Here is a 24,591-nt window from a genome sequence, read left to right as displayed (position 1 = left end):
TGTTTCTTGTAAACAGCAGAATGTTGGATCCTGTTTTCGTATCCAATCTGTAAGTCTGTGCCTCTTTATAGGTGAATTGAGTCCATTGATATTAAGTGATATTAATGACCAGTTGTTGTTGGCTCCGGTCATTTTTTTTTTTTTTTTTAGGTAGTAGAGTGTCTGTGTCTTCCTTCTTTGATTTGTGCTTGTGAATGGTCGCTAGATGTTTGAGTTATTGTAGGCAGTGTTGGGAATGTTGGATTCCTTCGGTTGTGATTTTCCTTCCAATATTCTCTGTAATGCTGGATTAGTAGCTACGTATTGTTTAAATTTGTTTTTATCCTGGAATATTTTGTTGTCTCCGTTGATAGTGAATGATAGCTTGGCTGGGTATAGTAGTCTGGGTTTGCATCCATGGTCTCTTAGTTTCTGCAATACCTCTATCCAGGATCTTCTGGCTTTCATGGTTTCCATAGAGAAGTCCGGTGTAAGCCTGATAGGTTTACCTTCATAAATTACTTGACCTTTTTCCTTTCCAGCTCTTAAAATTCTTTCTTTAATCTGTATGTTTAGTGTTTTGATTATTATATGGCAAGGGGATGTTTTTTTCTGATCCAGTCTATTCGGTGTTCTGTATGCTTCTTGAACTTTCATAGGAATATCGTTCTTTAGGTTGGGAAACTTTTCTTCTATAATTTGTTGAATATATTTTCTGGGCCTTTGATCTGCAGTTCTTCTCCTTCTTCAATCCCTATCATTCTTAGATTTGGTTTTTTTATTGTGTCCCAGATTTCCTGAATGTTTTGTGAAGAGAATTTGTTGGATTTGCCGTTTTATTGACCAGAGCATTTATTTTCTCTATGGTATCTTCAGAATCTGAGATTCATTCTTCTATCTCTTGTATTCTATTGGTTATGCTTGATTCTGTAGTCTCCGTTCGTTTACCTAGGTTTTCCATATCCAGCCGGTTCTCGGTTTGTGTTTTCTTCATTGCCTCCATTTCAGTTTTCAATTCTTGCACTGTTTCCTTTACTTGTTTGATTGTTTTTCTTGGTTTCTCAGGGTCTCATTCACGGATTTACTTATTTCTTCAAACTTTTTGTTTTATTTCTCATCCAATTCTTTAAGGGAGTTATTCATATCCTGTTTAAGGGATTCTATTGCTTTCATAATGGCACTTTTTTCCAGTTCTTCTGGGTTCAGGTGTTCCAGTCCTTCTATTGTAGGGTCCTTGGGATCTGGTGTTTTCATGTTGTTTTTCAGATTGTTGGATAAGGTCTTGCCTTGGCGTCTGCCCATCTCTTTTTTTTTTTTTTTTAGTAAATTTTATTAAATTATAAAAGTTTCCATTTCCACCCCCCCTCCCAACACCCTCCCACTCCCCCTACTCCCCCTCCTCCTCCCTCTTCGTCCCCCAGGGCAGTCAGGGTTTCCTGCCCTGTGGGAAGTTCCAGTTCCTTCCCCCTCCCTCCAGGTCCAGGAAGGTGAGTGTCCAAACAGACTGGATCCCCAAAATCCATTATATGTAGAGGAAACAGGTCCCAGTGTCATAGTCAATGGCCTTTCAGAAAGACTTCGGGTCAGCCACAGTCAGAGAATCCGGCCAAATTCGGAGAGTCTGGTTGGATCACGTCCTCTTTCAGTCCCAGTCCAACTGGCCTTGGTAAACTCTCATCAGATCCGTTCCCTTGTATCAGTGGGTGATAGCATCCCTCGCAGTACTGTTTTCGTTTTTCATGTTCTTCCTCGTTCTGCTCCTCACTTGGACCTCGGGGGGCTCAGTCCCGTGCTGCAATGTGGGTCTCCAACTGTATCGCCGTCCTTCGTCAGATGCAGGATCTATGGTGATAAGCAAAATATACATCAGTATGGACATGGGCCACGGCCGATTCAGGCACCCACTCCTCTGTCCATCTCTTACTTCAAATGCTCTCTATTGGAACTTCTGGTACCGGGTCAGGTTCCCTTCTTGGGCAGGAACTTCACTGACAGAATGCCCACATTTCCTCAGGCAGGCTACAGAAGCACAGGCACTCCCTCTTTCCGGGATGCGCTTACAATGCAGGCCCAGCTTGCAAGGCAGGTGAGCTGGGGAGATTTTATGTCCCCAGGGGGAAGGGAGAAATATAGGAATTCGTACCTGGATGGGAGCTGGGATGGCAGGCGGGAGGGGGGTAGCCAGCACTGCAGGGTGACCTGGGCTTCTATGGGGTTGGGGAACGCCCAAGCTCCTCACCGGGACCCTGCCATGGCCCGAAGCAAACTCACCCCTCTGATGGCCCTCTGCTAGAAGTCAGGGCCCCTGCTGCTCAGGAATGTGGCTGGGCTGGCACCTGGTCCACCTGACCTCAGGGAGGCCTTTAAGACCTTGGGTGCATGGGCTGGGGTGGGAGGGTTGTTGGAAGGGGAGAGGGTTAGAGAGATGGGAGTAGGGGAGGACTGGGGAAAGCTTGGTGGCCTGGGATAGGGGGAAGGGAGGAAGGATGAATATGGGATCAGGGAAGAATATATTTCAACTAAGGGAGTCATTTTAGGGTTTACAGGAGACTTGATTATGTATTGGATCCCAGGTCCAAGGAGAGATCCCCAGTTTGTTCTCTGGACATAGGAGAGGGTGCCTGAACCGGCCTTGGCCCATAACCATACTGATGAATATTTTGCTTATCACCATAGATCCTTCATCTGGCGAAGGATGGCGATACAGATGGACACCCACATTGGAGCACCGGACTGAGCCCCCCAAGGTCCAAATGAGGAGCAGAAGGAGGAAGAACATGAAAAACGAAATCAGTACTGCGAGGGATGCTATCACCCACTGATACAAGGGGACAGATCTAATGAGAGTTTACCAAGGCCAGTTGGACTGGGACTGAATGAGGACGTGATCTAACCAAATTCTCGGAATTTGGCCGGATTCTCTGAATGTGGCTGGCCCGAAGTCTTTCTGAAAAGCCATTGACTATGATACTGGAACTTGTTTCCTCTGGATATACTGGATTTTGGGGATCCAGTCTGTTTGAATACTCACCTTCCTGGACCTGGAGGGAGGGGGGAGGAACTTGAACTTCCCACAGGGCAGGAAACCCTGACTGCCCTAAGGGACGAAGAGGGAGGAGGAGAGGGAGGAGGGGGAGTGGGAGGGTGTTGGGAAGAGGGGCGGAAATGGAAACTTTTATAATTTAATAAAATTACTTTCAAAAAAAAAAAAGACCCAGGAACTGCCTTCAGCTGGGATGCGCCTACAGCCCAGGCCCAGCTCGCAAGGCAGCTGAGCTGGGAAAATTTTATGTCCCCAGGGGGAAGGGAGAAATATAGGAATTCGTACCTGGATGGGAGCTGGGATGGCAGGCGGGGGGGGGGGGGGGGGGGGGGGGGGGGTAGCCAGCACTGCAGGGTGACCTGGGCGTCTATGGGGTTGGGGAACGCCCAAGTTCCTCCTCACCGGGACCCTGCCATGGCCTGAAGCAAACTCCTGTAAGTTAAATTTCTGGAGAGGCAATTGCCTTGTGTGCAAGGAAAAATGATCTTTGCCTCGAGCTCGGTAGCATTGTAAAACTAAAATGACCGATGGCACAGTTACCTTTAGCATCCCAGAAAACCCTTGATTCATTAAGACATGGACTGCAAGGCTCAAAACTTCAAGAAGGTTTGGGGGCCAGGTGGAACTGTCTGTCTACTGACATGTTTCCTGTCTTTTTCTCCATATTCCCTAGAGTTTTCCCCATTTTAAAAGAAGTTAATTTTTCTTCTAGAGGATCTGCTAGATTGAAGGATATTCAAACTTTTTTACATTGAAAGATTTAAAAATAATGAGAATGAACAGAGGATTTTTATCCCCTATTTTATAAAATTGATGAAATTGTAGATATCATAGAACTAGGAGAGATAATATTGGTCCCTATTGTCTGTAACTGATAAACTGGAGGGCAGGGAAATTATAATGGGAGCTTTGCTAATAGACACCAAATAACAGTTAGATAAGAGAAATAAATTCTCACCATCCATAGCAGAGCATGTGACTAAAGTAAAAAATCTGAACTGGGCCTCTCTGGTGGTCTCTCTCTGGGGGTCGTAATCTGGATACAACACTACCCCAAACATTTCTGCTTTCCCTAAAACTTATGACTTCATTTTCTTTCTTTAACCACAGATGCACCTGCCCCGTGAATATCTGTTGGCATGTGTCTAACATCCATGAAGACTGAATCAAGCAACATGGTTGTTTTACCTTCTTTGTTCCATTATTCTTCTCTGAGCAGTTTTGCCAACAGCTTCAGCTTACTGCTCCTGCCAGTGAGAGTGTTTTCATTAGGTTCTAGCAAAAACTTTCTTTTGCCTTGAAAAACAAACCAATCACATAATTTATATTACTATTTTTAATATGATAAGTGTTGATTGTATTCTTTCCCCTTCCCTACCTCCTCTCATATTCTTTTTTCACTTTCCCATTCACTCAAATTCATACTCGCCAGCTTTACATTCTTTCCTTCCTTTCTCTATCTCTTTCTCTCAAAGACAAAAATTAAAAATGAAAATCAAGATAAGGCAACAAACAGAACACAAACAAAAACTCAATAAACAAAAATTGAAAATCAGAAGTGTAAACACACACATATGTGTATGTATGTATATATATATACATACACACACACATAAATATAAAAGCACACATCCAATAAAAACAAAATCCATGGAATCCGTGTTTTGTGTTGTTCCACTACTCCTGGACATAAGGGTTTTGAGCAGTGTTGTTGAATAGCCAAATGACAAACATTTGGGAAAAAAACTGATTTCCCTTTCTCAGATGTCATTAGTATTATTTGTGTCTACTTACCCTTTTCCGTGCTGGGAATTATTTTCTGGTTTGAACTTCCCAAGTCTCTCACACTCTGCATATTATTCAGTTATTAATCTCTATGTTAAATATAATCTACTGTAAGGAGCTTCCCTGATTAGAACTGAGTAATGAAATGATTTATGAGTGTGGCAATATGTCATTAGAGTTATTTTATTGCTATGTCCTTTTAGCAGAATAATAGTACTAGGTTTTTTTTTCAATGGCCTGACCTATCTAGTCTCAAGTTCTCAGTCTCAAGTATTGGTTGCATCTGACAGAGTAGGTTTTAATTCCAAGTGCTTGGCTAATCTCATAACATTTGTACCACTATTGCACGCACATATTTTGCAGGCAGATCATTGCTGTAAGCCACAGGGATTTTAACTGGATAATATTGATAGCTACTTTTTTCATCTGATATTATTCAACTTACTTTCCAACACCATAAATGCTTATCACTGGTGAGGAAGTTTCTAGTAGACACTAAATTAATTTTCCCATATTCAATGGCATTCATTAGTAGTGTCTTCAGAACCGGGGCCTTATAATCAGATTGTGGAAGTAACTCATCATGTTATCAATAGCCCTGAGTATTTTATTGTGGTGTTAATATAGAGAGGAATTTACTTTTCAAAGAGTACAAAGATTCACCTGTGCAAAAATGATGCATTTTAAAGATGCTTTGCTGTATATAATAAATAGTAATTTACATCACACTTAAAAATTTGTTGAGTGTCTAGGCTTCAGAATCTATTCTAAGCACACACACACACACACAAAATGCACACTAATAGCAACAACCACAATAAACACCTACATATACAAAAATTTTGAATTGATGATAACTTTTATTACTATCACTATAGTGATATTGACAGGTATATACATATCAATGTATAGTTTACATAGTGCGCTTATTTTCATTATGTATTCCTTATGTGAACTTTTGTTAAATGTTTGAATTCTTTCTAATTCTTAAAGGCAAATTCTGAAGAAACTTAAACAACTTTGTTATTAGAGTCACACTTTAAAAAACACTTTTTTAAAAATCTAATTAATTTTATAAATTAGAAAATTGATTTAGAATAAAGAGAACATAGAAATTAGCATATTATGTCAATATCTATGGTGCCAAATCAAGGTAGGGTGACTGGATTATAAAGGCAGTGCAAATCCACAATTCATAAAAGGCCAAACAGGTGCAAAAAGAGAGGTGACTTGATAGTTCACATAATTTGAATAAAGATAGTTTAGTGTCCTCCATAAGCTAAAAGGGACTGAGATCATTAGGTGGTGACTCATTATTTATGGGATTCTTCTGGTTGTCTATATTTTCTGAATAATTTTCAAGTATCAGATACAAAGTTTTTAGCATGAGATTAGAGTAAATTTTTTTTTACGTCTTAGGTCCACAAATTTGAAAATAACACAATTTTCTGTTTTGTATGACCCAAACTTACCTCTGAGGAAAATACATGAATATTTCAATAAAAAACTAAACACTGAGAGAACATCATTTTAAATGTTAACAAAACCATTATTTTTTAAAGTTTTACTTGTGTGAGTACGTGTGTGTGTATGTGTGTGTGCTTGTGTGTGTGTGTGGTACCTTTATTCAGAAGCTCTCAGAGATTCTAAAATGGCATTGAATTCCCTAGAGTTTTTTGAGTTACAGGTTGTTATAAGTCACTGGACAGGAGAGTTGGGAACTGAGTTCAGGTCCTCTTAAAGAGCTCCAAAAGCTGCTGAACAATTTCTAGCCCTAAATAGTAATGTCTTACTAAAAATAAAACAAGAGTATTTGTAATTTAGGACAGTTGCTGAATACATAGTTTAGTTCAAAGCTAATTTTGTATAAAACTGTGTAGTTGAATCGCAAGTGCATGAATAAGAACATGTAGACTCTTCCCCATTTTCAGCAATCCATCATCTCTACTTACCCATAAACTCCGCTGCTACATCTCAGGTTATTCTACACACTTCTGTGTCTTTAAGCATCACTGAAAATCTGTTTCCACATTCATCACTACGTGATTTGTAGACTCAATTGCCATTTTCGGAGCCCCAAACAGCATTTATTAAATTTGACAAGTAATTATATTTACTCATGATAATTTCAGTTCCACAGTGCAAATCAGCACAGGTGTGACTAACAGTTATGTTTCTTCATCCGCAGAGACCCTGCTGTACATAAAGCATCCACTAGCAATTTTTGTTAATTCACGTAATTGCCTGGGGCAGCCTTAGCCACTCTTTTCCTCTAATTTGATGCTTTCTGTTGTGATCCATGGAAAACAGAATAGTCTGAAGAGGGGGCACTTGTAATTACAAGAATTGAAATGTGAGCACACTCATATCTGACACACACTTCGAGTCAACTATGAAGAACTTAAAAATCTTTGAGATGAGATGGAGCAATTCAGGACACTCAGAATGAGAAACATTTACAAGAAATGAACATGATTCATACAGCTGCTGTTTTTGAAAAGATTATGAAAATCACTTTCCATGTTGCCACACTAACATGCAAAACATTCTTGTGATAATTTATTTCTCTTTTACTCTTTTAAAGAAATATTTCTTTTGATCAAAATTCATTTCCTCCCTCCTTCCTTTCAAAATACCCTTTATTCCTTGTCATCTTTATCATCTCTTCTTTGTTGTTGTATCTTTCTCTCTCACACACACATATACACACACACATATATTCATGTGTGACAATAAAAATTATACACACAACCTACACACAAATGCATACATGTACGTGACAATAAAATTCATATCTATCTATCTATCTATATATATATATATATATACACACACACATACACAATACTCATACAGACATATATACTTATATAATCCACTGAATCCATTTACTTGCTTCATGTGTATGTATATGATTTCAGAGTTGACAACTTGGTGTGGAATAAATATTATTTGATTAATTATTAACTGTTTCATTCTCTCTCTCTCTCTCTCTCTCTCTCTCTCTCTCTCTCTCTGTATGTGTGTGTGTGCATGTGTGTTTGTGTACAGACATACACATGACATAACACACATGTAGAAGCTAAAGGACAACACTGGGGAGCTGAATGCCTCCTTCTACCTTGGAATCCAGTAGTTCACCAAAGGTTGTCAAATTTTCACAGGTCTGAATATTAAGCAGAGTTATTGGCTTAGCCTTCCTATATGTCCCATTTTGTTTGTGCTTTATAAGTTATACTCAGAAATATTTGTTTTCAGGTATTTCATTAGTACTAAAAATTTGGGTGTTTTGAACTTAGCTATAATCAAACATTTTAAGAATTTAGTTTGAAACATAAATTTGTTCTTCTGTGTAAGCAATGTTGGATGAATATTACTTAGTTCTTTTAATTATAGCACTTCTTTAATACATATATCTTAATTAATGGGATAATTTGATAGACAAGTATTTCTTTAATATTCTTTATGGTTTTTAATAATTCTTTAATGAAATGGTACATTTAAGAATCAAAATTAATATGTATTTAATGAATTCATTTAAAGACTTTACACTTATATGTAAAAATAAGATGATACCAATAATGTTGAAATAAACAACTCTATGACCTATGGAAATTTTTATTCAGAAAAATCACAATAGAAAATTCAAAGAGCAAAATGCTGCTACTATAGAAACAGTTTCGCTCTGAGAAAAAGACATAAAATGCCTCATCATTATTCTCTGTCATTCATAGAAGCATCTGGATTATTCTCTAAAATTAAATAAGAAAAGAAACACTGGCCCATGGATTGGCCCTTTGTGCAGCAGTTGAAAAATCAACCTGGTTCATTATAAGAACTTCTCCTCTAAAACTATAAACATACTTGTTCATAAATACTGAGGATATTGTATTTTGCAATATTGTTGAATTGCTGAAAACTGTTGAATTCTTCATCAAGGAAATTCTTTCAAGAAAAATACATAAAATGATTTAATCTTCTTGTTAGTTTAGGAAAAACACTGATTTCCTACATCTTTTCTTAAAAAACAATGGCTTAGGATGACAAATTCCTACACAAGTGGCTACGTTGCACAAGACTTATTATTTATTATTCAGTTTCTGGGACACTGATTTCATGAATTGTCTTCATTCTTCTGAAAATTCCAACTTCCTTCTTAGATAATATTATGTAATCTGATTAAGACATGGCTTAACAAAATTCTTCTTATTCGCATATAGCATTAAAAATAAAAACTAAGTGTTAGTGAATATTTTTCAGTAATGCTTTATGATATTGTATAATATTTCTTTTCTGATTGTGCCACAATTTATTATTACAGTGCTTCATATTTGGGAATATATTTAAAGCTATTTGTGTACATCTGTAATTATTTTTTGAAAGTTAATGATCAGTACCAATTTACTCCATCAAAAATCAAGACTGTTTTGCTTTTCATTTTTTTTTTTTGTTTTGAGACAGAATGAAAGAACATAAATTTGTGTGGGAAATTTCAGAGAAACTAGAAGAAAAGAAAGAATACCATGAATAACCATATAAAAATTTTAATTAAAACTAAATAAAAATTAAGGGTACATGAAAATACTTGATCCATATTACAATTTGTTCCTTGGGAAAAACTTGAAATTGGGAGCCAATGTCTTTCTTAATCTTCATCACCTTGATGATACAAAGTACTCACTTTGAAAAAAAAATGTTATCATCAACTTACAAAAGACATAAAAAATGAGTTGAAAATGATTATATATTTTATAATAGTACATGAGGTATAGAAATCTCAGCATGACAGGACTATTTATGTGGTTGTTGACAAAGCAAAAACTGCTTTAGCAGAAATTAAACAGCCTGGGAGACATTTTCAAGACTCTAAAGGGAAGAGAAGGCAGAGCTGAGCAAAATCCAGGGGGGTATTTCAGATACTAGGATAAGCAAGTGGGAAGTTATGAAGGAAGTTGAGAAATTTGATCACGTTCCTGAGTTTACAAATGATTTTCTCTGAGATTAGACTGTGTTTGCTGATCAGTAAACTCAGTTGGTCTACTCATGCAGCCAGGGGCATTAAGGTATAAGGTAGACTCTTCAATGTGCTGACCTTTCAGGAATGTAGTTTTTGGGCCCTTTCTGATGCTATTCCTAGATTTCAGTACTGAGACATTTATGATTCAAAGGGTCAGATAAGGCATTTAGTAGCATAAGTTTTCATTTTTTCTTTACTGTTTTTATTGAGCTATATTTATTTCTCTGCTGCCCTCTCATCCTTCCTAACCTGCTTCCTCCCTCTCCCATGATCCCTATGCTTCCAATCTATTCAGAAGTTCTTGTAGTTTTCTACTTCCCATACATATTAGTTCCATTTATGTCTCTGTTAGGGTCTTCTTTGTTGTCTAGGTTCTCTGGAACTGCAAATTGTAGGCTGTTTGTTTGTTTGTTTTGTTTTCTTGTTTTCTAAAAGTCACTTATGAGTAAGTACCTCACTCACTCAATATGAGGTTGTCTAGATCCATTTTTTTGCCCACAAATTTCGAAATGTCATTATTTTCTACTGTATAGTACTCCATTGTGTAAATGTACCACATCTTTATATCCATTCTTTAGTTGAGGGACAGCTAGGTTATTTCCAGGTTCTGGCTATTACAAATATTGTTTCTATGAACATAGTTAAGCACATGTCCTTGTGGTATGATTGAGCTTCCTTTGGGTATATACCCAAAAGTGGTATTGCTCGGTCTTGCTGTAGGTTGTTTTCTAATTTTGGGGAAAATCTCCATACTGATTTCAAAAGTGGCTGCACCATTTTGCACTCCCACAATCAATGGAGTGTAGTTCAATTTACCCACAACCTCTCCAGCATATGCTGTCATCATGATGTGTTTGTGATCTCAGCCATTCTTACAATTGTAAGATGGAATTGGGTGTTGTTTTGGTTTGCCTTTTTATGATGGCTAAGAATGTTGAACATTTCCTTAAGTGTCTTTCAGTCATTTTAGATTCCTCTGTTGAAAATTCTTTGTTTAGGTCTGTATCCCCATTTTTATTAGAATATTTGTTCTTCAGATCAATAATTTTGTGCTACAAAGAGTAGGTGAGTTGACATAGAAACATTTAAAAAATGTGTCTGAAGACTATTAAGCTGGGAAGATTATTGAATTTATATGATTTCACTCATTTTTAAATCAGCATATAATTTGTTTGGTACATTTTGACATATGTGAGCTCTTCTGGTTTCACCTAGCCCCATCTCACCTACTCCTTCTGCTTCTTCAAGCTGTACCCTCACAAACCAGACTTTTCCTCTTTTATGTCCCCTGTATCACTTAATTCACTCTAAAACATTTCTGAGGTGCATACTTAACCCTTATTAATGCTGAGCAAAATATCCTGATACACTCATGCCTATTTTGAAGAAGACTACATGCCGATTGGATGAAGTTAAATATGGAAAGATGCAATGCTATTGTTCCCAAACCAAATTTATTCTGAGCGATCTTCACATTCTTTATTTGCCAATCATCATATACCTCTATTTTGACTATCAAAAAAATCTACTAATGAAGCATCTTAGAATATCAATAGATTCCAATTGAAACTATAATAAGGTTTGCCTAACTTTGCATCGATTTAAGGTTTTAAGGCTTTCTTTTGTTCTATAACTCTATGAGTTCTTGGAACCACTTCAATAGTGGGACTGCCATTTGATGCAAAGTAATTGATGCAGAATAAATCAGTGATTTTAGACCAAGAATAAGTTGCTCTCATTTCATATAGTAGTTAATTTCCTTTGCTTTAATAAAACACTATAGCACAAAGAAATTTACGGGAAAAGATTTCTTTAACTTGCAGCTTCAGAGTCTATGGTGTCATTCAGACATGATATGCTGGAGGACAAATGAAGCAAAGAAGCAGCAAAGAAGTGGAATGCGACTGTCTCCAAATTGTACTTCCTCCACTGATGTCAAATTTCTTAAAGGCTCCTAACTTTTAAGGCACTCCCTAGCAGTGCAACTTCTAGAACCAGCTGTTCAGATATATCAGTCTGTACCATCCACCTTTCATTCACACCACCACATTCGCTTTGAATAAAGTGCTTTTTGGGGAATTTCAATTTTTCTTCGGACTCAATGTCAACATGATGCTTCAAGAAATGATGTTCCAGTAACATTGTTTAGGCTTGCAAGTTCTGCAGTAGATGGAAAAGCTTTTTCCTCAGAACACAAATCCTTTGGATTCAGGTACTTCAACACAGAAAGACAAAAGAGTATGCAAGTGTTTACTTGGCTGGGTTCGTAACTGCAGAGATTACATGAGTGAGAACTGAGCCTTGATTTAGGAAAATTCCCCATCCTTTGGTCCTTCATTAAGATACAGACAGACTCTACTTGCTCTATGCTGTTTCTCCTGTCCAGAAAATGTTCCTCTCAGATTCTATTTCAAATATAGACGAACTAGTAGGAAGTAGTAGTAATTTTTCAATGACTATTTCATATTATCCTTTTGTGCATCTAATAATCTATTAAGCATAAAAGCTAAATCAATATGTAATATCAATTCAAGGTCAGGGAGTGAGAGACAAGATAGTACTACTTAAGAATCCGATATAAAACAAAGCAAAATGAAAACAAAAACAACCTAAAAATAAAAAAAATCATAAAAACCTAAATTATCTACAAACTTCATTTGCAGGAACAAATTTGCTTATAAATGTAATACTTCAATGACTTCTTTTTCTTACTGCTACTTTCCTATTCTCTGTTTAAATCATTAACTTTCTTTTCTCTGCATACATCCACATGTTTCCTAGTAATTGCTTTTCAGTGACTGTTCTGTTGTACGTCTCCTCAAGGGAAAACATGCTGTTGTCTATTCATACACCTTTGTCATTTCCTTCAGTTAATTTAGTTGGTTCTGCTACTATTCACTCTCAAGGTGAACTCCCTGCATGCAGAATATTTACTCATTATTAAAAAGTGACATCAGGCAGTGTTCAAATTCTCTAGGTTATAAAATGCACAGATACCGTGCTATTGTGATGTAAATTTATTATCTCCTATAGCAAACATGTGGTTTCTTCTTCCTCAAAGACTGTAGCCAACATTTTATGTTTATTTCTTTAGCTTTGCTTTTTAAAAAAAGTACTATACAAATTCCTTCTTGAAATATTCAAAAGCAAAGCTTTTGCAACAAGCTTAATTTCCAATTTTCATTTCTTCTTAATAACTTCTAATGACAACACAACTTAATCATTTTCCCTTGAAAATAAACAAAGAAGTAGCATAGACACATTTGATGAATGTAAAGAACAATATTGGAAAATGTTCAAACCAAACTTTAGAAAGTCACTATGAGTGTAGAATACATTTCAAATTACAGGCAACTCTCTAGGTTTGGGGAAATTTGACTCCTTCAATAAGGAGGACATGGCATTTGCTGTGTTCAGGCATGATATGCTGCTGGTGAATACTGGGAGAGGATGTGCTCAGACAGTCCTGCTTGGGTCTTACTTTATTTAGTGGGCAAAACTGGAAAAATGCTGAGGACAAACTTGTTGAAAACTACAAAGGAAATAGAAATATGTAAATAAAGTCATTTTATTTTTATTCTTGACACCTATGAATTCAATACAAACAAACAAGGAAGTGTCAAACTAAAAGGCACAAGCTATACTCTTGTGTTTATTGGTAAAATAGTTTTTAAAAACAATATCTACTATTGGGAAATGGAGAGTTAAAGATTAAAAAATAAAGTACACACATTTGCAATTTTTATTTTTAAAACAATCTTATTTTACATACCAATCCCTGTTCCCTCTCCCTGTCATCCTTCCACCTTTGGCTCACTCCACATCCCCATCCATGGGGGATGCAGAAGTTTGAGTTGGGGGAAGGGCGGATAGGGAGAGTATTTAATTTCTTTTAAATCTGGTGTATAGATCAGTGTTAATGTAGATGCTTCCCATATGGAAGAGACTTTGGGTTCACCATTTAGTGGCAAAATGGTGATGATAATGAAGATGAAGATGATGCTGATGACTTTCTACTTCTTAAAGTTTCAAAGATATATGTTGGTAGTAAGAATATATTCACATTTAAATTAATATTTTTTTCTGTTAAAAAATGTTAGATAAGAGAGAGATCTTACTTTTTTACCTTTGATAGTCATGAAGTCTGACAAATAACTGAATTGTAAATTAAGTTATCATAGCACAATGAGTTGATATTTTAATTTTGTACCATGGCAGAACTTAATTCATTTTATAAAATCCTACATTTGTTTATTAAATAAGTCAGCAATATCATAATTTAAAAGAGAATGATATTTTAAACTTTGTTGTTTGTCAGAAATTAGGCATTGATTGTGCTAAAGGTTGTTTTTGTTTACCCAGTCTACTGTCATCTTGCAGGCAAGAAAATGGTTTACAACGTGCATACGCTTGTGCCCTACGAACATGAAACAAGAAAGCCCCCTGATCACTACACACTAGGGAACTAGAAAACTTTCTTTAAGCATATGTACAGTCCTCCATTTAACCTAAGGTCATCTACCTTTGGAAAAAGTGGCTTTGTTTTCTGAGCAGCCTTTTCTGGCTTCAAAAAGTGTCCTTAACCATATTGTTATTTCAAATTATTGTTTCCTATAAAACTTTAATGTCACAAACATCTAGTATACATCATCTATACAATATACATATCCATATATTATTAAAAATAGTATTTTTTAAAAATGTTGCTCATAGCTTCATATTGATTACTGACTATATGTATGGCAATTCAATCAATATTATCCCTATTTTTAAAATCTTCTTGAACAGAAAGAAAACTTAAGCAAATCAGTGTATGTTTCTTTTACAGTTGTTTTTTGTTCAGTTTTCCTTAGCTAGGTGTTACTTTCATTAAAATGTAATCTCACCAAAATATAATTTCTACTAAATATGAACTAGTTACATTCATGAAATTTGTTATTACTGATTTTGGAAGTTTATTTTATGAAATTTTTACCCTAATCCTAATCTTATTATAAAGTCTGAACTCTTTTGCTCAACTCCCAATCATTTATCACACTTTCTATCCTCTCAAAATTGTTGTCTCTAAAGAAGCAATCTAGAGTCTTTTTGGAGTATTGCACTCTAGTTAATTCTTGGCATCCTTGGAAAAACGATCTTCACATGCTAATATTCCTTTCATAGAAATTTCGTGTGTCAAAACTGGATCATCCGAACCTCTTCCCACTCTCTCACTGTCTAATGCTATAGCTTTATAGTCCCTTATGATTATTAGCTCCTGTATTAATTTTGTTTTCTTTACTTTCACAACTCTTCATTTAGGTAAAAACTTATTTTCCATAATTACACAGGGGAATAGTCTTGTTGCTATCTGCCTCTACTTAAAGAAACTCAGTCGTCTTTACTCTTTCTTCGTAAAATTTACTAACGTACATATACTCACTCCTCAGTGATAAGTGTTGAATGTTTAGTAGGAAAACATACTAAGCTACATCCAAGCTCAAGATACTGATTTATTAATGTAATTGATCTTCTATACAATGATTCTCACTTTCCTTAAGAAATGATGTAAAGCCTCTGTAGCTGAACATAAACCTGACAGTGGTTTGAGTTATCTGACTGTAGACTTGGTTACATCTATCCATATTAAGCAGTTTTCAAATTTATGCTGCTGCTTCTTGTAATGATATTCTCTTTATTCTCTGTCTGTGACTATTCTTCCCAATGTCTGGATATATTAGAATTTCTGCCTAAAATTATTTCCCAAATTCTGTTTGTACTAGTTGATATTTAACAGTGACAATTGCTGTAGTCATTAACAATGGACTGCATATCTGTAAGACTATTTGATTATAGTTAGCAGAAATAATAATTTGATATTGCATCATATCACAAATCTAATGCAATATAGGTCTAAATATGAATCATTATTAAACTGCTATTTCAAAAATAACTGAATTAAAATTGATGATGTAGGCTAAATAAACCAAAGTTAAAAGTAGCAAGTTCAGATAGTTATTTGTATACAATAACAGTAAAACTCTTCATTTTTCCTTTGCAAGAGATACAATTTCTGAGGTTTTGGGAAAAAGAAAGGTGTCTGGATAACATTTTAGACATGGTATAATAATAGTTACTAATAAAGGCCCTAATAAATATGTACAGGCTTTGAACACTGAAGGACTTTTCTTACTATTTGAAATTATGAGTGCTAGTGTATGCTTGATACTCATGAAAACTAGTTCCTAAAAAACTCTCTAAATCTACTCATGAAATACTCAAGGAAAAAAAAGTATTTTTTGTTTTCTAACATTATAATATTGAAAGATAAAAGATCTAATTTTTAGTAAAATCTATAATTATTCTTGTCAAATATATACTGAATAACAAAATGTTTGCCTTTGCAATAGTCAAAAATATAAAATATCTTGGGGTAATTCTAAACCAAAAGCGAAAAATAAGAATGTTAAGCATCAAAGACAGAAATTGAAGAAAATTTCAGAAAATGGAAAGATCTCTCATGATCTTACATAGATAGGATCAACATCATAAAAATGCAAACTTATCAAAGGCAATCTATAAATACACTGCAGTTCTCATTAAAACCGCAGAACAAATTTCTCACAAACCTTAAAAGAACAATACTAAACTTCGTATGGAAAAACAAACAAACAAACAAAAACAGCATAGCTAAAACAATGTTGTACAATCAAAGAACTGGCAGGGGTTTTATCACACCTAACTTCAAACTCCACTATAGAGCTTTAGTAATAAAAGCAGCTTGGTATTGCCTTAAAAACAGACACATGGAACAATGGTATCAAATCAAAGATTCTGACATTAATTCACACACCTATGAACACCTGGTTTTTTACAAAGAAACCAAAATGGTACAATGGAAAAAGGAAAGCATCTTCAAATAAATGGTGCTGGCATAACAGGATGGCAACATGTAGAAGATTGCAATAGATCCATATCTATTACAATACACAAAACTCAAATCCAAATGGATCATGTACCTCAACATAAATTCAGTTACATTGAAACTGATGGGAGAGAAAATGGAAAGTAGACAAATGAATTGGCATAGGAGTCTACTTACTAAACATAATTCCAGTAGCACAGACAACGAGAGCAAAAATCAATAAATGGGAACTCCTAAGACTGAAAAGCTTCTGTAAGGGCAAAGGACATGGTAAAGAAGACAAAACAACAGCCTACAAAATGGGAAAAGATCTTTCCAACCAGACATATTACAGAGGGTAGATCTCAAAATTATACAAAGAACTCAAGAAACTAGTCAACAAAATACAAAAAAATCCAATTAAAAAACAGGGTACAAAGGTAAACAGAATTCTCGGCAGAAGAATCTCAAAATGCTCAAAAGATAATTTAAAAATTGTTCAACATCCTTAACCATGAGGGAAATGCAAAGCAAAAGGACTCTGATATACCATCTTACACCAGATAGAATGGCTACAATAAAAAAAAAACCACTAAGATAACTTATACTAGAGAGGATGAGGAATCAGAATACTCCTCTACTGCTGATGAGATTGCATACTTGTACAACTACCTTGTAAATCAGTATGGTGTTTTCTCAGAAAATTGGAAGTCAATCTACCTCAAGACCTAAAAATACTACTCTTCAGCATAAACCCAAAGAATGTTCAATCATATCACAAGGACACTTGCTCACCCATGTTCATAGAACCATTATTCTTAGCAGTCAGTTCCTGGCAACAACTGAAATGCCTGTCATATAAAGAATAGATAAAGAAAATGTGGTACATTTACACAATAGAGTATTACTCAGCTGTAAAAAACAATGACATAATAAAATTTTCAGTCAAGTGAATGAAACCAGAAAAAAAAAACATCCTGAGTGAGGTAACCCAGACTCAGAAAGACAAATACAGTGTGTACTCAGTCATAAGTGGATATCCTTTGCTGTAAAACAAAGGATAATCAGACTATAATCTACAGACCCAAAGGAGCTAGGTAATAAGGAAGATCCTAAGAGGGACACATGGATCACCCTGGGAAAAGAAATTAGATGAGATCTCTTAAGTAAACTGGGGATAGGAGAACATTAAAAGGGAGTAGATGGGAAAACAAAATGTGAGGGAACTGGATGGTTGTGGGGGGATGAGAGAATGGGAGAGTAATGAAAGAGAACTCTTGTTATAGAGAGCCACTATAGAGTTTGGGAGAATTCTGGTGCTAGGGAAAATCCCAAGAGTCTACAAGAATGACTCCAGCTAAGACTCTTAGCCACAGTGGACAGAGGGCCTGAACTGGCCTTCCCCTGAAATCAGATTGGTGAATAACTCAACTATCATCATAGAGCCTTCATCCAGTAACTGATGGAACCAGATGCAGAGATCCACAACCAAGCACCAGGCTGAGCTTCAGGAATCCAGTTGAAGAGAGGAAGCAGGGACTATATGAGCAAGTGAGAGTAAGATCATGATTGAGATAGCTACAGAGCCAGTTGAACCAACCTTGTGGAAACTCATAACCTCTAACATGACAGATGTAGAGTCTCCATAGGGCTGAACTAGGCCCTCCATATTTGGGAGAAAGTGGTGAAGCTTGTACTATCTGAGGGATGCCTGGCACTAGAATCAGAAACTATACCTGGTTCATGAACTTGCTTGTTGGAGCCCATTCATTACGGTGGGATGCCATGCACAGCCGTAATGAGCAGGGAGGGGTCTGATTCTATACCATCTTAATGTGCCAGACTTTGTTGATTCTCCATGTGATCACTTACCTGTTGGGAGGAGTGAATGGGATGTGGGCTGCAGGAAGAGGGTGAGGGAGAGGATGAAAAACTGTGATTGGAATGTTAAGTGAAATTGAAAACAAACAAATAAATTAAAAAAATTAAAAAGAAAATGAAGAAACATTAAACATCATCATCATCAACAACAACAAAACCCTAAATGTCTGATACCACACATTATCAATTTAAATTCATGTAAGAAATTAATTTAATTAAAAGTAATTGCTTTGAAATGGTTATTTGCCATGGAAATACTTGAATCCAAGTTTGTTTTTCTCCTTCTTAGTCAAGGTTTACCTTAAACACATTGTCTATTTGAGTCTCATTTTGAAAGTTTATAAGACATATTTGGTTCTTTTTATGGAAATTTTAAAAAACTCCCGTGCCTCTTAAATTGCTAAGAATTTATTATGATGGGATTTTTATACAACAATAGTATCTTTGTATATACAGGTAACTAATAAATATTGAGTTTTAGCAGAGAAAATCACTACCAACTTATATCTATGGCTTTGGAATGCTACAGACAACCTGGAAAATGTCATCTATTGAATTAAAATGATAGTTTCCTTGCCAATTGATTGTTTGACTTCTCTTACATAATAACACCAAGGTAGATGACAATATTTCTTAAAGAGGTAAGAACAGTGAGGAAAAAAATATAAACCATCATTACTAAAAAGAAATAATTATCTGGAAAATATAACTAGCCTTACTGCTTTTTATAGTAAATGTTCTTCTTTAAGCTTTCAATTCAAAACAAGAAGAAATCTGAAAAGAAAAAGTAATGATGTGTGCATGATTTTAATTTTTGGTCTAAGGGTTTTGCTGCAAACCTCCTGAACATGTAAACATATTTTCTTCTACAAATTATCCAGTTCATTTCTCATTTCTTACACTGCTGTACACAAACATCCTGAACTGAGTATTGAAAAAATTAAAAAACAATAAAAATAAAATTAGAATTTAATATAAGTTAGTATCTTGTTCTGTTGAAATATGATGTCTCAACTTCCAGTTACTTATCGCAGGTTATTTTTCTTTATTTGCAAACTTTCATTGCATAAATTCGAGTCTTATATTGCTTTGAAATTTTTCTTTAATTTTGCAAGAATTTTCAATAGAAATGAATAAAATTGATGCCAAAGCAATCCTAAAAGGCAAGTAAGATGATATGTTGTAGTGGCATTTCAATTGTATTTTAATAAATAAAGACTTCCTGAAAACCTGAGAGTAAACAGTCCCACTGGACAGCCTTACAGACAGGATTATGGTATCATACATCTTTAATCTCAGTGGTCACAATGATACACACCTTTAATCCCAGTATTCATCCTAGTTGCCATAGAAATCAGGAGGTGCATGCTCTTAATCCTAGCCCTAAAGAGAAATATAAGATGGGGGAGGGAGAGACAGCTCTCATATAGAAAGTCTCATTCTGAGATTCCTGGAGGCAGAATCATCATTTCAGACTGAGGTCAGAGACAGTAGCTGGCTGCTTTGCTTTTCAGATCTTTAGGTTGAATGCAATTTCTGACCCTGAACTTTTAGTAATTGTGCTGTATTTGGCACTCAAAATTTTGGGTTATAAGTTCTTGGGTTATAAATTGTTTTCCTGAGTTTTTTAGCCACCAGCCCATATCAAAGTTGGGATTGGAATTTTAGCTCAGGTAGCTGGACCTGAGCATAGCCTCCTAAGTTTGGGAGAAAAACTAGTGCTCTCAGACTCCATCTACCCTATCTTAGCTTCTGTGAAAAGACGGAAAATACACATAGAATCTGTATACTATATATTATTGGGTTGTCTTTGAATTGTTTGACTGTTGAGGAAGGAACAACAGCTGGAAAGAATATTTGATTATTAACATTGGAAGATTAACCCAATTTACATATTTTCAAAATGCCTTGACTTCAAAATTTAAGTCAAAAGATATGTTACTTTGGAGAAGAGATTTTGATGTTGTTTCCACAGAAAATGAGAGTCTGTAGATTCATTCTTAGCCAGTTTGGGAGGTTCTTCTATCTATGTGTTGCTGTTAATGTTTAATAAATAAAGAAAACTGACTTGAGCCTGAATAGGATAGAACAGAGTTAGGCATGGAAACTTAAACTGAATGTTGAGAGAAGGAAGGTGGAGTTTAGAGAGCCATGGGAGCCACCACCAAGATAGACATGTTAAAACTTTGCTGGTTGGCAATGACCTCATGGTGATGCACAGATTAATGGAGATGGGTTAAATTAAGATATGAGTTAGCCAATAAGACGTTAGAACTAATGGGCCAAGCAGTGATTTAAATAATATAGTTTCTGTGTGATTATTTCAGGGCCAAGCAGCTGGGAACCAACAAGCAGCCTCATTTTAACACTTAACTAAGAAAAATAAAGTTTGATCAAGGAAGAACCCCTGAATAATCTCCTTGGGAACAAATGACCCAGAAGATTCAATGTTTCAGAGCACATTTGTTGCAGTTTCCTCTGAGTTCTACATCCAGAACAGCTTTAAGACTGATTCAGCCTCACAGAATATTCCAATAATGACCTGACCACAATTCTAAATTTTCTTAGGGTCCCCATAAGATTATTAGCACCCCAAATCAGAAGAAATTAGCCTCAAAAGCTATGCCTACATTGCCCCCCAAAAAGGATTATGGTTGTTTATATTTGTTTAATGTGTTAGTTACAAGTAGTTATGGACAGGAAAAAAAAACTGAACAAAGGAAATTAGATTCAAAGTTCTTGTTTTGCAAAAAATAAAATGGTCAGGCAGTAGTAGCACAGGCTTTTAATCCCAGGACTCAGTAGGCAGAAGCAGGCAGCTCTCTATGAATTCAAGGTCAGTCTGATTTATAGAGTAATTTCCAGGATGGGCTCCATAGCTACTGAGAAACCCTATCTAGAAATAAATAAGTAAATAAATAAATAATAAAAGAAAGAAAGGGAGAAATAAAAGGAAAAAAATAAAGGAAAAGAGGATATAAATATGATAAGATAGAAAGAAATATGATAAGATAGAAAGGATATAAATATGATATGATAGAAAAATCTCTCTGAAAAGAAAAAGAGAGGGTGTAAATAAGAAAGATAAAAAGGTAGATTATTGATTCTATGTTTTAAAAGTAATTATTAGTTTTAAATGTTTTTTCATTGGTTTTACTTTTGTATATTGTATGCAAATTTTGTATATTGATACAATTTTGTGTTTAATTTTGTTAAAACATACTGTACATGCATTTCTAATCTTGTTTAAGGTATTGTACCTATGCAGTTCATTTAACAATGTGATATTTATAATCCTTGAAAATTACTATTATCAACTGCTTAGGACAATAAAGATATAGAAATGTAGTTAAGCACCTCATATAATCAGACTTGTACTCATATTAGGTATGTTTTTAGGGTCAAACAAAGGTACAATTGAGATTGATAGGTCATCTTCAAATACTTCAGAGATCTACAGAATATGGCATTTAAGATGTTTTAATAACCCAGGTTCTTCGTTTTTATGACAATGAGACTTGTCTGAATCTGGCAGTACCAATCTATTTCAGAGAAGTAATAGGCATAGACGGAATTTCACATTGAGTTTACTTTCTTTGTGACAAAGATACTGGGATAGAAAATGCCATTGCCTTGACTGTTGACAGTATACTGTACTAATTAGACATCAGATATCCTGCTTCACAGAAAAAATCTGTCAAATATGCTAGGCCTGTAGTCCAAAAACAGATTCCCCAACATTGCAGAGGAATTTTGGGTGATGTCCAGGCAGCCAGCTGTTTCTGTCATTATTCACAGTTTTTGGAAGTCGCTTGCTTGCACTTTCTGATTACTCAGTTAATATTATTTCCTTTCTGGGTCTTTGAAGGAGTTGAAGATGAGATAGCTGTAGTGGTGTAGTTATCCCACACACAGAAAGCAAGGTATGATAGAAAGTAAATTAGGTATGAGACTTTGGAGTCACCAAGAGAGGCTAGATATGAAATATTTTCTCTGTATTTGTCAACTGCAAATGAACTAGACAATGTTGATGTATTTATTGCCTGTATATGTTATATATAGTCATTGTATTTATTGATACAGTTTAAGAAAACTATATTAGTTATATCCTTCTTTTTAATTTTTTTTTTAGATAAAAGAGGAAACGTAGTGGCATTTCAATTGTGTTTTCATAAACAAAGATGGCCTGAAGATCTGAGAGCAAAACAGTCCCACTGGTCATTATTAAAGACCACACTATGGTAACACACACTTTTAATCCCAGTATCTATAATGACATGCACCTTTAATCCCAGTAGCAACCCAAGTTTCCATAGAAGTCAGGTGGTGCATGCTTTTAATCCCAGCCCCATAGAGGAATATAAAACGGGGAGAGACAGTTCTCCAACAGACAGTTTTATTCTGAGATTCCTGAAGGTAGTATTACCATTTCAGACTGTGGTTAAGGTTAAGAGGAGATGCATGAAGGTAGCATTACCATTTCAGACTGTGGTTAAGGTTAAGAGCCAGTGGCTAGCTGTTTTCCTTTTCTTATATTCAGGTTGAACCCTAATTTCTGACCCTGAGCTTTTATTAATCATGATTCAGTATGTATTAATGTTTTATTTATTTTGTTTTTCTGAGACAGTGTTTCTCTGTTTCACTCTGGCTGTCCTGGAATTTGCTGTGTAGATCAGGCTGGCTATGCGTTCACAGAAATCTGTCTGCTTCTTAGTATTGGTGATTTCTTAAGAAAATAAAATAAATTTATTATTTTTCACATAAATTTATCTTTTCTCCAAAAATTATCTTTCTGTTAAACATGTGTGCAAGTTATAGGCATTTTATGTGTATTTATTAATGCTTCTGCAATAGCATGGCTTGCTTTACATGGTTTCAGTATAGACATAGCTGAGAATATACAGTATGTTATTATAGAAAGTGTGGTTGTACTAAACTTGTAAGGGTTAACAAAAATTGCTAATGTATGTAAAGATGAAAATGTATACAAGGAAAAACAGGAAGATTGCAAGTAATTAGACAGTCCAGGGTTGATTTCCTTCCTGTTCCAAACAATCTAGATGATTTCTAAAATCTCCACAGCAACTGTGAACAAATTATGAGGCAGGAAAAAAACATAAGAAATAATTAGTCAAACACATCTGCTGGTGTACTGCAACACAAAGTACCTTAAAGAAGTTGAGAGTGTTTGTAGACTAGACAAAATAAAAAGGAACCAGAGAATCTGAGATGGCCAGAATAATGTGGTAGGTTTCACATTATTAATTATCAAAATATCACATACTTAAGTATGAATGTAAAACAATATAGAGAAAAGCATACCACTACATTAACTGAGAGTAAATTATATTGAGCAGCAATTTTTATTAATTAAGCAATATGCTACTCTTAATTTGCACTATTTATTTCTAAACTTCAGAAAGCATCTGGAGTGTTAATATAGTAATTTATATCAGCATCTCAGAAGTATGATCTTGGAAATAGAGAAATATTAAATAACCTCAGTTATTGCATAAATGTAAAATACCTTCCAGATTCTCACATTTAATATTTTCTCCCTGTGCTCTAGGTGTTATTTTTAGAGTTTTTGGACTTGTTATGGGTTGCAGTTTAATTGTAGGAAGAAATTAACAGAATGTGAGATACTGAGGATAATAACCACATTCTACTTCTGGATCAATTTATCTGCTTCCTGACCATAAGTGTGATGTAACAAGAAGCAAACCAATCATACCCTGATTCTAGACCTTGATGAACTTTGTATTCCTATAAACCATGAGCCTAAACATATCTTTCTTTTACTAAGTTGTTTAGGCAATGCACTCTTTTACATAAAAGGCATAAGAACAAATAGAGCAAGCATTGTTTTTAAATCAAATAGTTAAATATTTAAAGTTTTCTATTTATACAATAAATTTCCAGTGAAGAAAAATTAAATTATATCATCAATCCAGTGGGACCAGTTGTAGGAAATGGAACAATTTGGAGAAAGGGAGACAAGTG

The sequence above is a fragment of the Myodes glareolus genome, chromosome 8 (assembly GCF_982192425.1).
Source record: "Myodes glareolus chromosome 8, mMyoGla1.1, whole genome shotgun sequence".
NCBI classification, from domain to species: Eukaryota; Metazoa; Chordata; class Mammalia; order Rodentia; family Cricetidae; genus Myodes; species Myodes glareolus.
The sequence above is the reverse complement of the archived record's forward strand: the minus strand, read 5'-3'. Positions refer to the sequence as shown.